This window comes from Peromyscus californicus, unplaced genomic scaffold (genome assembly GCF_007827085.1).
Source record: "Peromyscus californicus insignis strain IS unplaced genomic scaffold, ASM782708v3 Scaffold_13__1_contigs__length_99412109, whole genome shotgun sequence".
Taxonomy (NCBI): domain Eukaryota; kingdom Metazoa; phylum Chordata; class Mammalia; order Rodentia; family Cricetidae; genus Peromyscus; species Peromyscus californicus.
The window spans coordinates 56,328,900-56,346,201 of NW_026294424.1; positions in this window are offsets into that span (position 1 = coordinate 56,328,900).

Sequence of the window (17,302 nt, forward strand, 5' to 3'; positions counted from 1 at the left end):
TCCATACATGATATATACAGGCAGTGAGATATCTTAGGGTGTGACACAAATAAGTACAATTTTGTCTGGAAATTTGAAAAGTCTGCTTTTCATTCATTTGTGATGACTGAACTGAATCAATTAAGATGCTTTGCTGTGGCAACTTATCAACATGCAATTCATACAGCACCAATGCATGTATTGCTTTACTTACCTTGCTGACAAGTCAAGAAGTAGAGCTAATTTCATATACAGTTTGCTTAGGAGTCTGACTCCATTTTGTTATGAAGTTCTACTTTCTCCACTTTAAGCATTGAATTTGTTTGCAAACAAAATTATGCCAGTACAACAAAATCACTATGTAGTTTCAGGCATGACATGTGTACATGATAATGTTATTCCCACCAAGGATAGGTCTTTGCTGATAACACATCCTTAAATTGATACCTGTGCATGAAAAAACATTGTGTGTGTGTGTGTGTGTGTGTGTGTGTGTGTGTGTGTGTGTGTGTGTGTGCGCCTTCAAGGGAGGAGACTCATGATGAACTTGTAGAAATTAAAAATAAATGTAAATTGTGGATCAGTTCAATCCCCTCTAGGAAAGCTAGGGAAAAATTCACAGTGACCCCATATGACAAAAAGGCTGATGATTTCCATACACAAATCTTGCATTTACTTTAATGTAGGTAATTATCATTAACCTCAATTCATAATGATATTTTGAGTGCTGAACAATAACTCAGAGGCATGATTGTCCCAGACTTCAGGCTTAGGATTGGAAAGCACAAGGCACTTTATGGTAATGACCATGAGATGATGTCCCCTAAATGGTCACCTCATCAGTGACAAGGTCATTTCTAGAATGTAACTACATAAATATACACGGATTGAAGAGCAAGAATAAATACTGGTTTTACTTGAAAAAATTTAACAGTAGTAAGTGAATCAAAAATGTTGGAGCATTTAAACTTAAAAAAAGAAAAAAAAACTAAGTGTGACCAAGTGACTTGCTTAAGTTTACACAACTGAAACCAGAAACAGGATGCCATGAATACAAATGTCATGAATCTGAATCTCTTTTTAATCTATCATTTTAATCTAACGTTTAATTGACATTAGAGTGAGCATAAATCAGGTTCTAAAGTATGTGCTCTTTAATATTGAAAGTTACGGAGATAGCAAGAAAGCATAAAAATAATTAGTGCCATCTGAATGGCTTCCACACCGCTGTTCCTGAATTAGATATTAAACCATGTAGTTTTCTACTCCGGAGAGAGGAAGTGAGCATACGTAAATATCAGCCTCCAGTTTAACCAATGGCAGAGGAGTGATCATGGCGCTCGAATAGGGAGCAGTTGAAAGAAAATGGCTTCTCCTTTTGTGAGCAGGATGTGTTTCGGTGTGATACAGGAAGAGATGGGTTTATATTGCAGAAACAAAAGTACACTTTGGCCAGGCTTATTTCATTTTTACAGAAGCAACTTTTCTGTTCTTTGGAGGTTATCAGTGCCTACAAAACGGGTTCCTGTCTCAACGACCTGCATTGTACCTCAGTCTCTTTTTAGTGCTTCTACCTTTGTCCCGAATCCAGCTCAATAGCAGCTATGCTTATTTTGTTCTGAACTTTAAAGTGCCCTTCTCTCGTCCCAAACTGTTTCCTGCCTATGTTCCTTCTGATACTTGTATATAGCTCTGTTTTGGGTGTGTGTGTATGTTTCTTTTTAATTTTCTTCACCCATCTTGTCTTGAGTCCCTGAATGGAAGAACACTGTCTCACACAGTCTGACTGCAGTTACACACACCCAGATCACATTGCTGACTCCACTGTGAGGTTCAGAGTTCATTTGTAACAGCAGGATTTGGTGTGGTTCATTATCCTTCCTTGAAATCACACATGACCTCGGGATAGCAAATTCTTCTGGTTTTCCTTCTTTCTCTTGTTCTGTGCTTACTGCCTAAACAGACTCATGTAGCCACTTGGCTTTAGATAGCATAGGCTGATGGCTTCACCATTTATATACAAAGACTTATACACAAAGATGTATACTATAAATATCACATAAATATCATGCTTCCATTCTTCCTTTGATATTTAAGTAGCAATCTCTTAACTTGCAGAATTTACTCTTTCCATAGCTAATAGTTATGACAATAAAATGAATGTTTTCTTTGTCTCCTTCTTTGCTCCTTTTTGCTTTCCTTTTCCTTTGTCTTCACAACATCTCACTCTGTAGCCTGGAATTCACTATGGGGACCTTCCCTCAAACTTCTGGAGATCCTCCTACTTCAGGCTTCATAGTGCTGAGATCATAGGAACTGACAACTACACCCATCTGGGAACTTCATTCTTCAATCATTTTATCAATCAGAAAGTCCTGTCAGTTTTATATTTCAGGCAGAAGGAAGAAGTAAGCATAGCCTGGCAAATACGAAAGAAAACAAATAGGCTATAATTATATTCCAAGTATAGCAATTAACTATTAGAATTTTTATTGGGATTCAAAATATGTTTAGGCACTTTCATTCCTTCAAGTCTAGGCTCAAGTGTGACTTCTCTGTGAACGTTTTCTGGCCATTTAGAAAGTATTGACATTTGCCATCTTTAGAAATCTCTTTTTTAAAAAAGAAACTATTAGGTTTATCAAATTAAAAGGGTGATTGTTTAATCATTAATTGTGGACCTCTCCAAGAACAAGGCAAGCAGTTTGAAAAAAGAATTTTCCCTCTTCTCTTTTTTAGTGCCAGAATAATGCCTGGTAGGGAATAGTCTTCAAAAATATTTTAATAAATGCACAATTATTTTGTCTATAGCACTCGGTGAACATTTTGTCAGAAGCTTTTTATGTTTTTATTTGAGAATTATGTTGCAGAAAGTTCCCTTAAGACTTCTGGTTTTTTTTGTCCTTGTAGATAAGGGAATAAGGTGAGTAATAGAGTAAATGTGCAACTGACGATTAGAGAAGATGAAATTGACAAAAAAAAAAGAGCCCTGCATATTTGAATACAATAAGATATTAGGGGAATTTGTGGCCCCTAAAATGATAGGATTTGTCCTGACTGAAGCTTCACTTGGAAGTGTTCATGGCCCTTTAACATATATGTTCAGTGTTATGATTTCTGCCCTAGAGAAAGTGACTATGCTATGTTTGGCTAAAGCAGGAAACCTGGAAGTCCTGAAAAGAACAATATAAGCAGCAATTAAAATACTATAGTCTTTGAAATATTCATTTTGAGCAAAAATATGCTGTTGTATTGAAAACTTCTGCCTACGAATAATTCAAAGAAATATGATCATTCACCAAAATGAAAATTTCATTATAAAGTACTTTAAATTAACATTGCATTAGTGTAGCATTTTATGTTTAAATAAAGCAGCGAAAACAGTTATTCTTAGCACATAATTATACACATTTATTATAATTTTTGCTTTCTCCTTAATGAATTTTCAGAAGTATATATTTTTTCAATTATTATGAACAACTGTGTGCTCAATAATGATAACTTAAAATAAATGAACAAATTTATGGATCCTCTAAATTATTTAGTGTCTTAACTTATCAAAATGAACCATGAGAAAATCAAAATCCATAGCACACCTATAATAAATAATGATGGAACAACAATAGTAGCCCATGAAAGCCAATAAATAGTTATACATTTTGGGGGTTTTGTTCAGTTGCCTAGAATCTATTTTAAAGTTGAAGTTTAGTTCTAAAATTTTGGAAATTGCCATCTTGTCTGTGACCTCTGTGTCCATCTGAGCCTTTCTCAAAGGAATGCCAAGATGGAGACCAACATGTGCAGGGATATCTGCACAGGCCAAAGGGAAAGAGAGATGTAAATAATTAGCATGTTGAGTTTCATCACCACAGTGCAAGTCTGATATGCACAAAAGGAGAGAGAGATGGAAAGAGAAAAGGATATAGGAAGAATATAGCTCAGAAATTCCAGGACAGGCTGTCAAGGTAAACCAAGAAGTATAACCCATCAGTGGAAAACTGTCTGTACTATCAGAAATGATTTAGATCTAGAGCATCCATACTGATCATCACTGATTGTTCTCTAAGTTGATCAGTTTACTACTGTAACATATCTCAAACATGTCTGGTTAAACAAACGACAATTCTCTATTATTCTTGAAGTATATTGATGACTAATATCTATGTACCTGGTGAGTTCATTCTACCTGCCTTGTAGATAGATAGATGCTGTCTCATTGTGTCCACACATGATGAGGAACCTACGTTCTGCTTTTTATTTAAATATATTACATTTTTCTTTTTAATTGATAAATGCTAATTATATATGTTCATGTGTTGGTACAAAGTAATACTATATAATGCTTCTCTAGAAAGTAAATAATTAAATTGGGCTGCCATGCATATGTAACACCTCATGTATTTATTACTGTGTTGTAAAAGCATTTAAAATATGATTTAAACATTTTTAAATATGTTATATATTGTTTTTTAAGTGGTCCTGATGTTGTGGACCAGATGTCAATTTATTCCTCCTATCTAAATGAGCACCCTGCCTTATAAATAACATCTCTTCATTCTCTTTCAGCCTTGTCCTCATCACCATTGTAACCGCTGCTGCCCAGCAGTTTGATATTTTAGATTCCCCATTGATTGCATATCACCTGGTCTTTGTCTTTCTGTTTCTGCCTGATTTTGCATTGTTTAGGTAATTATGTACTGTTGAAAATGTCATAATTTCCTTCATCATAAAGGCTATCATTTGTTCTGTTAATAGCCAAGCTGACTAGGTCAGTAGTATAGATTGCAAAAAGACAAAGGAAAATACCCAGAGGCAATCGGTGACCTGTGGACAGCATTTCTATGTTTTCCAATTTTACATTTAAGAATTATTAATTCATTTTACAATGTTTCTTTTAAATGGGGTAAGTTAAGGTTCTAATTTCACTCCTCTATATGTTAATAAGTAGTCAATTTGAGTTTGTTTTTTTTCCCTAAAACCAGCTATTGGAGTTTTTTGTTTTTTTTTTTTTAAACAGGAATTAGACTGAATCTGTATATCAATGTTGAAATTGTAAATCATTGAACAACATTAATTCTTCCAGTCCATGGTCATGCTATATCATTCTTGTAAGGGTTTTCCAGGACAGGGTTGTCTTGGCAATCATGTGAAATGGAATACCACAAAGTCACACCACACAAGAGATTTATTGGGGAAAACACAGAATGGTGGCTGCCTGGCCCTGGTCCTACAATTCTATTTATAAGCATTATCTTAAATCAATCCCCCTCTCTCTATCTGTGTGTGTACGTGTGTGTGTGTGTGTGTGTGTGTGTGTTGATATGTCCCTCTCTGTCTTTGTCTCCTTCCTCTCTCTCCCATTGTTAATGTATGTGTACATGTTAGTGTATGTACTTGTTTGTGTGTACATGTTTGCATATTCTTCTCTATCTTTCTATCTCTCTTCTCTCTCTCCCACTGTTTAATGTATGCATATATGTTAGTGTGCACATGCTTGTGTTTGTGTATTTGTATATATCCCTTTCTTTCTATTTCTCTCTCTCTCCTCCCCCACTGCTTAATGCATGTGTAAATGTTAGTGTGTGTACATGTGTGTGTCTATGTATGTTCTCATGTTCAGATTCACATATATGTTTGTAGTACGTACAAATGCACATGTGTATATATGAATGCCAGAGGTCAATCTCATGTGTCTTCCTCCATCAGTCTCCACCTTACTTTTTTGAGACACAGTCTTTCCTTGAACCTGGGACTCTGATTCAGCTAGAATGACTGGTACACAAGTTCATAGGGTCCTCCTGTTTCTACTTCCTAGTGCTTGGATTATAGGCCTACATCATCATACCTTGCCTTTTATTTGGATGCTGGAGATCCAGTCTCAGGTCCTCACGCTGAGTTGAAACCACGTTTAACAAATGAGCCATCTTCCAGCCCCCGTGTTTAATTTCTCTCATCATTGTCTATATTTCTAAGGGTGCCAATGTTTGTCCTTCTTACTGAATTTACCCAAGTAAATTTTCATGCAATTGTAGCTGCTCTATTCATTTCTTTATCAGAGAGTTTACTAGTAGTATGTAGAAATAATACTTATTTATAAGAGTTAATTAAAATGCTGCAACTTTTGTGTGTTGAAACCTTAATGATTATGTTTATCAGTAATATCAGCTTTTGGATGCACTCTTTAGGGAATTTTTGATGTATGATCATGGCATCAATGTACAAATAGTCTGACATCTTTTTTCCATGCCATTTATTCATTTTTTTTTTTGGCTAAATGTACTGACTTTCAGTACTGTGTTGAGAAGAAATGGTGACTATGGGCATTCCAATTTTGTTCCTAATCTTTGATGAAAAGCTTCTAGTTTTCACACTGAGTTTGCTGTTAGTTATGGGCTTGCCACATACAAGACTTAACTGTGTTTAGGTATATTCCTTTTTGACCTAATTCATAAAGAATTTATTTTTCTAATTTATTAAATGTTACTGTATTTGTAATATTTTTCTGCATCCATTAATGATCATATACAGTAAGTGTCCTATACTCCATTAATATAGTAAATCATGTTCATTAATTTGTGTATAATGAACCATCTTTCCTTTTATCTAGGACCAACCCTGCTTGCCCACATAAATGACTCCCTTCATGTATTGATACAGTTTGCTTTGAGGAATATTTGTGTTTGCAATTGTATTTATAAGCATGTTGGCTTGTGTTATTTTTTTCTTGAGATGTATTTGACTCTAGTGATCATTCTTATGTGAACACTGGTCTTAGTGAATCAATATCCTATTTTTACAATTTTATTTAATGTTAGCATCTCCGCATGAATGTTAGTATCTCTCTAAATATAGTAAAATTGTCTAACAGAGTATGGAACAGAGTTCAGCAACTGGGTTGCACTTATAGCAAATATGGCTTCTCCATGAATTCAACATTAGCTCCAAAGATATGACATCTGGAGACTTTAATAAAACTTTACTCCAGAAATAGTTTCTTGTTATAACAGAACAAAGTAGCCACAACTTCTCTTCATACATTCTCAAACATCTGTTAACAGACATTCCTCATAAAATAGAAAATATTATAAGTGATAGTTTTATATAAAATATTTTACCCCTTCAAATTTATGTTGATATTATTTGCTTGAAGCATGTTATTTTTAAAATAAATTTTAAGAAGTACATTCAGCACATAAATTATGTTTTATCAAACAGATCTGTCAAATCACAGTTATGTTTTATTGTATATTAATATATACCATAAATTCAAGCAATTGAAAATAAAAGTCAACTAACAGTTATTTTTGGCAGGCCAAGATGTCTGAAAGTGCAATTAGAGAATTTCAAAAATAAATCTTGTACATTTTAAAGTATTACCAGTGAATTTTTATTTCCTGTATTTGTGCTTGATTGCTAACCAATAAGTTTCTTTTATAAGTTCAATTTACAAGATTTGACATTACATTTATTAGTTTTAAAAGACTTTGTTTAAAGATCTTCTGATAATTCCCAACCTCAAATCTAGTTAGAGGACTCTCAAAATGTTCAATATTACTGCAGGACACTTAGATTCTGTAGAGCACTTTGACATTGTATTTAGAATTTATTTTAAGAATCAAATATTTGTAAACTATAACTGATGACAGAAAGGGTGCACATTTTCATTAAGATATACTACCTTTTTTCATGCTGAAGAGAAGCCTCAGACATATAGGTTAGGGTCACAAGCAAAAAATATACTACTTTACATATGATGGATATTTTTGGAAATAACAATATAAAAGACACAAATCAATTAATATGGTCCTTAATTTTAGATCACTATAGAATTAATTGCTTGAGACTATGTTCAATTTTGCCATTTCTTTTTTATATCCTTTCTTATAATAAACTACACTAACTACTTTTTATCACAGATATGTCCATAAAGCACAGGTCTGAACAATCACATTATTCAATAATGGCAATGTCATAAATGCTGGACCAATAAGAATACCATTTGAGACATCCTGCTGCTCTGTTTATCATCTATCTATCTATCTGTTATCTATCTATCTATCTATCATCTACCTCTATCTTTCTCCCTCCCTGGCCCTGAGAGGGCTAAAAAGGTTTCAATCCAAAGCAACTGAACAGCATCTTCTTGAAAACATGAAAAAAAAAAGCTTTTTCATGAAAGGAAGGAGGAAGAAAAGTAAGAAAAAGAGATTGAGGAAGTAATGGAGAAGAAAAGAAGAGAGAAGAGAGGGAAAGAAGGGAGTGGGGGAAGAGAATTGACTAGGAAGAGTGGGAGAGGGAGGAAAGTGAGAGGGAGAGGACAGAAGGACATAAGGATGGAGGGATTGACAAGGAGAGGAACATAAAGAGGGAGAAGAGGAAAGAAGGGGATGACAGGTAATGGGAGAGGGAGAGAAGGGAAGAAGAAAATCGAGGAGAAAAGAGGAAGAGAAAGAGAGAAAGTGAGAGGTTTTATTTTGTTTTTGACTCCAGCCCCTACTTAGCCTAGTTTCAGGTCAAAAATTTGAACATGTTGATGTAGAAGTGATACCACAATATAAATGAATACCTATAATTTCATTTTGCAAATGTAAATACTAAAAGATTAAAAGATTAGGTGTTAATTACCCAGCTGGTTAATAGAAAGACATGGTTTCTTGCATACCTGTCTTTGGAAATTTAAAATTCACACAAATAGAATATTCTGTTCAGATTTATGCAGTCCATGAAATTAAGTACATATAACAAAACATATGTCAATTCATATAATAAAATAGTATACTCAGCAAACTTTTAAATTTTCTTCTTTCTAAATATAGCTTTCAGAGAAGACATTAACTTATGTGATTGTCATAGCCCTTGATTGTCTTTTAATAAGCATTTTAAATAGATGCTCCTTAAGCATGTTATGCATTGTGTTATGCCTCTCTCTGGATAGATACTGTTGCCTTTAGAGATGCATCAGTATTTACTTCTTAAGGAAACCACCAGCTATGACCAGGCATTTTATTTTGAAGTCTCTACCACATCCTAGATATTCATGTTAGCTCTGGGTGATCTTTTCTTATCTTCTCAACTCAGAACTCTACTATAAAATATATAGTACTGTTAGGTATTGCTCGTGATTGAAAGATTGAAATCTTTCACCAGCAATTAATTAATTGATGCCACTGTTTTATCTGTATGATATTAACACATAATTAACATTATATGAAGATAATCAAACCATTATTGTCACCTGAGAAGAGGTTCATGGTGGGACTGTTGCTGATATCAGTGTTGTCACAACAAGATGAATAAGCCCATATCTCATCTCAAGGGGCCATGTGCCATTACTAAATGGATTCTTTGCACAGAATAAAAGAAGGAGAAAATAACAGAAAAGCTGACATTTACCTTATAAACTTGATTGTTTTCAGATATTTTTGTTTTTTACTTAACCAGTGTCTTTCAATATACCTGCACAAAGGAAGATACCACAAAGGCAAAGATTAAAGAATATGTATCTATTTCTCCTCAATAAACACAGTAAAAATTTGCTGACAATTGGTACTTTGCTGAAGGTTATGATGATGCTAGACATAATTCCATGGGGCATCTTCCTAACCTAGATGCATGAACAGACTCCATACTAGCTGGTATCCTATGAAAGTCAAACAATAAAATTCCCTTTACTGGATCTTACAGTAAATAAAGTGAAAAGATTTCATAACAATAATGATCTTATATTAGGCAAAGCTTGGGAAAGAGCCAGGAGTTAGGAAATATGTAAATTGTGAGAAGAACTGAAAAATGAATATCCAAAAGAGTTCTCATGTCCTCTCCTCCATGGAATTATTACCCAAAGCAGTTTACTCCTGCAGCTACCTGAGGGTACTCCCGGAGGCCATTGCTTTGTGAGAGCACTCTGTGTTTTGATTGTCTGCTAGTCATATCCGAGAGTCCTATGATTTTTGCTACTAAAAAATCTCTCTCAGTATCTGAATGTTTCTAAGAAATCAATTCTATTCTGCTCTGATCATGGGAAATGACCAAAGAAACCAATAATTACTCTCAAGATTTTTTTCCAAAATAACTATAAATAAACTATAAAATAACTATAAAATAAACATAACAAAACAAGATTAAAATTTTGAAATAAAGAAATCAAGACAAAGTGTGTTCAAAACAATATAGCTAACACATAATTGAAAAAATGTTCTAAAACATATTTCTTGGAAATAAGAATCATATTTGGCTTTTAGCGAACCAATGAGATTGCTCAGTAGGTAAAGAAACTTACCTCCAAGCTTAATGATCTGCATTCAGTCCCTAGAAGCCACAGAGCAGAAGAGTTCCCTAAGTTTTTATCTGACAACTACATACATGTTGTGGATTGTATACACAACCATTCTCTACACAAATGAGTGTAATATTTTGCTTTGTTTTGGCTCTAAATTATCAAAGAAGTGTTATAACAACAACAAAAAATTCACCATAAAAGACTCCATGCAACTGTGGGAGCCACTATTGCTCTTTGGTTAGTTCTCTGCTGAAATGTAAGGACAAAGGTGTAGGACTGCTATGTTCTAAAGAGTCTGAGCAGTGGAAATATGAGTGCTTGTGAAGAAATATAACCCACCACTGCGTGGAAGCAGCAAATCTGTATGCCATGCGGTGCTCATTCTGCATAAACATTGTCTTGGCTATGGCTCAAAGGCACCCATAAGCTTCATTCTTTAAGTACTTTGAAATGTCTTTAAAAGTATCGAAATAGAGTTCATTTTACTTTAGACAGATTAAAGGCTGGGCAAAGCTATCTCTTGGCTTAATTTTTGTACTACAGCATAATGAGCAAATGACAGCTTGGAATCCATGTCTGCCACAATCTGAAGCTATTCTGTTCACTGTATTGAGGTAATAGTGCAGTGACATTGATGTTAAAAATCATGCGACTTTAGAGCAAGATAAACACTAGGAATATAATGTTGGCTGTTTGAAGGACAGAACTAAGATAACATGGAATATTTTGTTTCCCTCTTGCTAACCAGTGAGAAATATAACGAAGTAGTGTACTAAATGAAATTTGGTAAATTCTATTAGTGTAAGACTACAAGAGAGAATGGTGGTAACCATGGAGAAATAAAGAACTTGTTCTCTCAATTCAGCTGAAAATGGCCAGACTTAGTGAATGATCAACTGGCAGCAAATTCTTTTTTTTTTTTTTTTTTTAGGAGATGGCAGCAGTTATTCACATGAAATGAAATCTCAGTTCTACTCAGGAATAAAATGTAAATGCTGTATAGGACAGTAATAAGTGAGTCAAACAAAATACATCTGTAGATTATCTGTGGTCTTCTAAATTCCGGTTTATCACTTCTGAAAACTAAACATATTCACTAAGGTAGATTAGGGCCAAACACAGCATAGGGAGATAAAAGAGCCAGTATATTAGTTGCTTTTCTCATTTATCGTGACCAAATGCTTGAAAAAACAAGCAAATTAAAAGAAAAAAATCCTCTTTGATTCTCATTTCTCAGCAATGGATTCAATCATAGTGGGAAAGGTTAGATTGGTCCATGGAAGTAAAGAGAGTATCTGGGTCCTTAGGGAAACAAATGATGATATCCATGTTTATGATTGGTTCTTCCTCCTTGGCTAAATCTCTCTAGAGATTCCCTCAATGATATGTCTAGACATGTATCTCTTAGGCGATTCTGGATCCAAATAATTGACAAAACTAATCCTCACAGATTACCGCTTGTCAAATTGATACCCCAAATACATCACTTTTAGACTGTAACTGTCGGAAGTTAAGATAAAAAACAAAATGTTTCCAAATGAATTTATTCCTTTACTACGTCATCTTTCCATTCTTCCACCAAGTACAAAACAATAGGGATAATATATTTTTTTAAAAGGAGAGTAAAAATTCTAGTCAACACATGGTTAAACAAGTTAGGAATATTGAGATAACATACAGATGCATTTTAAAGTTGCCTTGTTCAATTCTAGAAATCTAGAAAGGCTAGAAATCTAAATGGGAGAAAACTCCTGGCTACACACACTGCTAAGGAAAACTGACTCTTCCTTTCCCAGCAGCTATCAAATATTAATAGTTCCTCAGCTAGTTATGGGACTTCTTTGCCTGCCTTCTCTTCCTATGCTGCGATTTTTGCTTGAATTTGCACTAGTCTTGTGCATACTTTCACCATCATTTCTCATGATAATAATAATAAGTTCTCCTCTAGGTATTAAGACCATTACATTCACAGATCTGTGGCACTTTGAACAGTGCCAGGTATGGTTCTATCTTAGTGAGCAGTCCTTAAACATAATCGTAAATGGTTGGTTACTCCCATAATATTTATGCCGCTATAGGACCAGTGGGCATATCTTGTTAGGGTAGTCATTATTCTAGATTACAAAGTTTCCAATTTAGTGAGATTAACAACTGTCTCTCTTTTCTGGTATCATTCATAGCACCTGACAACACTATAAAATTTAGCCTGTAGGCATAAAGCTTCCAAGTGAATAGCAGCTTGATGTTGCAATGCTATATGACTTAAGTAAGTGGTATTGTCACCAAGAGAGTTTTACTATGAATTTCTGAGGAGTAAGCAGGAGCATTTACAATAAATACATTTGGAGGTATATTGGACTCCACTGGCCCAAACACTCAAAAGGAGAAACTTAGTCCTGGTCTGGGATTATACATTAGCTAGCATGTTGGTGTTTAGTGCGGGTGTTGTCATCTTTATAGTTGAACTTAAAGGGAAGTCCACATATATTCTTTCTTAGATATTTACATATTTTAGTACAGTATGATGTGCAATCCCATAAAACAATATTGAAATGTGGATACAGACAGAGAGATCATATAATAGAAAGAAACCAATGAGTGACAGTTTCCTCTATGCTCCTCATTTTACATTTAAGGATAGTCATATTCAGAAATCAGCTGTGTTGCTGTTGAGTTTATATGCCACCAACAAATTTCATTGGAATTTGGGGCTACAAAGAGTAGACAAAGCATACATCCTAGTGTTTGATGATGAAAAGACAACTTTGTTCTTAAATTTAAGGAAAAATTAAGTAAACTCAGATTCTCACTTTGAAAACTATTGGCAAAAATATTATTAAAAATATTATTCTTACAGTCTCAAAATGGGCAAAGTCATGTTACAGCATGAAAATAGAACAGAGAGTACATCTCCACTTCCTTAAAAGCAGCAGATGTGTAAGCCTCACTGGTTTCTAGTTCTCCTTTTATGAGTATAATAGCTCACTGCTGTTTCAAGGTTAAATTATTTAAAAGATATACTGAATGTACAGAGACTCTATGAGGCTGTTCAAAACATGTGTCTAAAACAGAACTGTTTTGTGAGATGAAGCTTCAAAAATGCCAAGACATTGTGTTGAATATAAACCGTAATTCTGAAAAGGAAGAACTGAGAACTTTTTTGATGGGCTTAAATCTTGACAAGGTTCAACACTTCTTTGTCTCTATGATGACAATCAATACATTACACACTGCTTTCAAGGTTTTATAAGTGGTTTCTTGAGACTTCCCCGTAAAATTTCTTGGTACAATACTTACTTACGAATTACAGACCATTGTGTATTTTTTAATTGCATGTGATTGTCTTTGTATGGCTTACAATATAGATGTAATAATACAATACTCAGGTTTCACTGTACAGAAAACATATCCAAATATTTACTTTTATTAAATACAGCAAAACCTGCATTCTAATAACAGCCTCAGACTTGCACATTGTTGAAGGCTAAATAGACAATGCGAAAACACAAAAGCAAAAATCTAATAATATTCTAAATGGAGCCCAGAAAAAACAATATCTTCTGCTCTATACTTTCTCCTGTAACTGGAGGAAGGGCTAGGAAACAGACACTTAGTAAAGTATACATTCACTTACAGATAAAAGATTAAAAACCATAATTACAAATACATTGAATATACTAGAAACCTTACAACTGAACGTAACTAGCATTCACAAAAATGCAGTTACAATGCCCCAAACTGTGTTCAATCTTGGGATGGGACATGACTCAGTTGGTAAAATGCATCCTGTCCATTAGTTCGACTCCCAACCACCCAACCATCCCCTCAAAAAACAAGCATGTTGGTTCGATAGTTTTGCACTGTCCATCCCAGTTCTGGATCGGCAACACTACATCTAGGCTTGACATTTGGCCTTCCCATGGTGTGATTACAAGCACGCAGATTGTACTGACTCTGATTTTGGAGATATGGGCAAACTATGGTCCAGCAGTGACATCTCCAAATTTTATGCCTGTCATCATCATTTTGATTTCCAATACCTGATCAAGAAGTAAAGATTGAGAGAGTCAATGTCAATTTATATCTTATATTTTCTGGTACATAAAATTTCAAAAATATATTTTTTTTTAATTTATTTTAATTTATTTTGCAAATACAATTCAGTTCTACATATCGGTCACGGATTCCCTTGTTCTCCCCCCCTCCCCGTCCCCCTCACCTTCCCCACAACGCCCCCCCCCCCCCATTCCCATCTCCTCCAGGGCAAAGCCTTCCCCACAGACTGAGGTCAACCTGGTAGACTCAGTCCAGGTAGGTCTAGTCCCCTCCTCCCAGGCCGAGCCAAACAATCCTGCATAGGCCCCAGGTTTCAAACAGCCAACTCATGCAATGAGCACAAGATCTGGTCCCACTGCCTGGATGCCTCCCAAACAGATCAAGCCAATCAACTGTCTCACCCATTCGGAGGGCCTGATCCAGTGTGGACCCCTCAGCCATTGGTTCATAGTTCATGTGTTTCCATTCATTTGGCTATTTCTCCCTGTGCTTTATCCAACCTTGGTCTCAACAATTCTCGCTCATATAAACCCTCCTCATTCTCGTTAATTGGACTCCTAGAGATCCACCCAGGGCCTAGTCATGGATCTCTGCATCCAGATCCCTCAGTAGTTGGATGAGGTTTTCTAGCACAACAATTAGGGTGTTTGGCCATCCCATCACCAGAGTAGGTCAGTTCGGGCTGTCTCTCGACCATTGCCGGCAGTCTATTGTGTGGGTATCTTTGTGGATTTCTGTGGGACCTCTCTAGCACTTTGCTTCTTCCTGTTCTCATGTGGTCGAGGGAAAAGAGAGCTTGGGGGGAGCGGGAGATCCCAGCTGGATCAACAACAGAGAGGGAGAACAAGGAATAGGAGACCATGGAAAAAATATATTTTTTATGTAAAGAAAGATTGGCCTCCTTTTCCTACTTAGAGGTGTTTATAATGTCTAAATGTTCCTTTTCTCTTACAGTTCTGGTACATCTGGCATAGATGTCACACCAGTTTCTTATTTCACCTACCATTTCTTCTCAGAAGTCTGTTCTGGGACATCTGATACTTCCTAAGGCAACAGCTATCCTCAGAGAATTATAGGTTAATGAGTCATGCATGCCTCATGAAATCTGAGCATGACATGGCCCATTGTGGTACACAGTAAATGTGTTGGAAAGAAAGTAAGGGTTCGTAGGAATCAATAGGAAAGGAAATAAATCAATAGGACCAATCATAGTCAAACATAATTTTTGTAAGTCTGTGTAATACTGTATCTGACAAGGAATATGATAGATGAGGCACTCTGTAGTAGACAACATGATACCTCTAAATATTAACATTCTCATAAACCTCTGAAATATAAGCATAGCCACCGCAAAACATTAGTAAGAGATTAAAGGCACTCATTTTTCTAATGACAGAGATGTGCTGGCAAGTCATAGACATACATCGTCCATTTCTTTCATAATAGTGAGAATTTGACACTTCTTATTTCACTGGACCTCTATAAATTTTCCACTTACCAGTCTGTATCTGCCTCAATTGGTGTTTCAAGTCACTGAAGTCCAATTATGGAGAGATAGAAACAAGGGCTCTGGGCCTCAAATGTAATAAAAATTCCTTTAAACTACATTATAAGCAGTAAAACGGCAAGCAAAAACACACCTACTCTGACCACAGGCAACTAATCATCCTTGAGGAAAATGAGATTAATCTAAGACATTTATCTGACCAAATAAAGCAATGTTCAGTAAATAAGTTCTGGGAATCAGCAATCATTCTATGGAAAGGAAAACAACTCAGATTGAGATGTCTCATTGTTACAACCACAGGAATTTTTAAGCACACTCATTCTGTTTTGCAATGGCAAACCAATTTGCTAATCCTCTATTTCCTAGAAAATATTTATTTTCAGTGCCTACCTCCACTTTAGACAGAGTGTAAGTGCTTTAATGGAAATGTTCCCCTATAGGCTCATGTTTTGAATGTCTATAGAGCTTTGAGGGAGGTAGAGACATGTTGGAGGAAATTTTGCTACCATGGGCAGGATTGGAGGGTTAATAACTTCACCTCACTCCTGTTCATTTCTCTCTCTGCCTCTGTGTATAGTTTTAGTATATCTCTTTGCTTCCTGCTCTGACTGCTTGCTGCCATGTCTCCCTAGGTATTATGGACAAAAACACACCTGGCATCACAAGTCAAAATAAATCAAGTTGATTTTTGTCTTGATATTTTCTTATAGCAAAAGAAAGGTAACTAAAACATAGAGCCAAAGCTGAACCATTCTAATTCTGACTGCAATTTGACATATCCTCTCTTCAGTTTCTCATACCAACTTAATGCACTTCTGTCAAAATCTATCACTATGAGAGGCAGAAACTCGACTGAGTCCATTGAGTTCATTCTGTGTTGACCATCTACTGCTGGGCATGGGGCCTGCCCTTTAGAGTAGATCACACTACTCTGAGACTATTTTAGAGAGAACTATTTTTTTTTTTTCATTTGCAAGTGGATACCAATTGGATATAGCTTCTGAGTTAGGGATGATCCTCTTAGCACTGGGACCCCATCTGGCACAGTCTCTCTGTGGACCCCATCTCCATAGTCCCTCTGAGTTCATGTGTGTTCCAGTCACTCTTTTTCTTTGACTCCTTTTCTTCGGCTTGTTCATTTATCAGTTTTGTCATACCCCCATTCTGTTTGTTTTTTTAAAAGATTCTCCTTAAGAAAACATGGTAAGTTATAGTTGAGAAAGAAAAAAAATGTCTTTAATTAAATGTATTTCAGAGTAACATCATTGTCTACCAACTTTTGTAAATGTTCAAAAGAGTAGGTACAGAGGCTGAGGCCATAGGTGAACCTAAAACTTAAGTTTTAGTAACCTGAATTTGGAAATGAATATATACTTACACACACACACACACACACACACACACACACACACACACATACACACTCACATGGTTTGTATACCTCCAGTAAGACTTTTAGAAAGAAGTAATTTTGTTGTCTT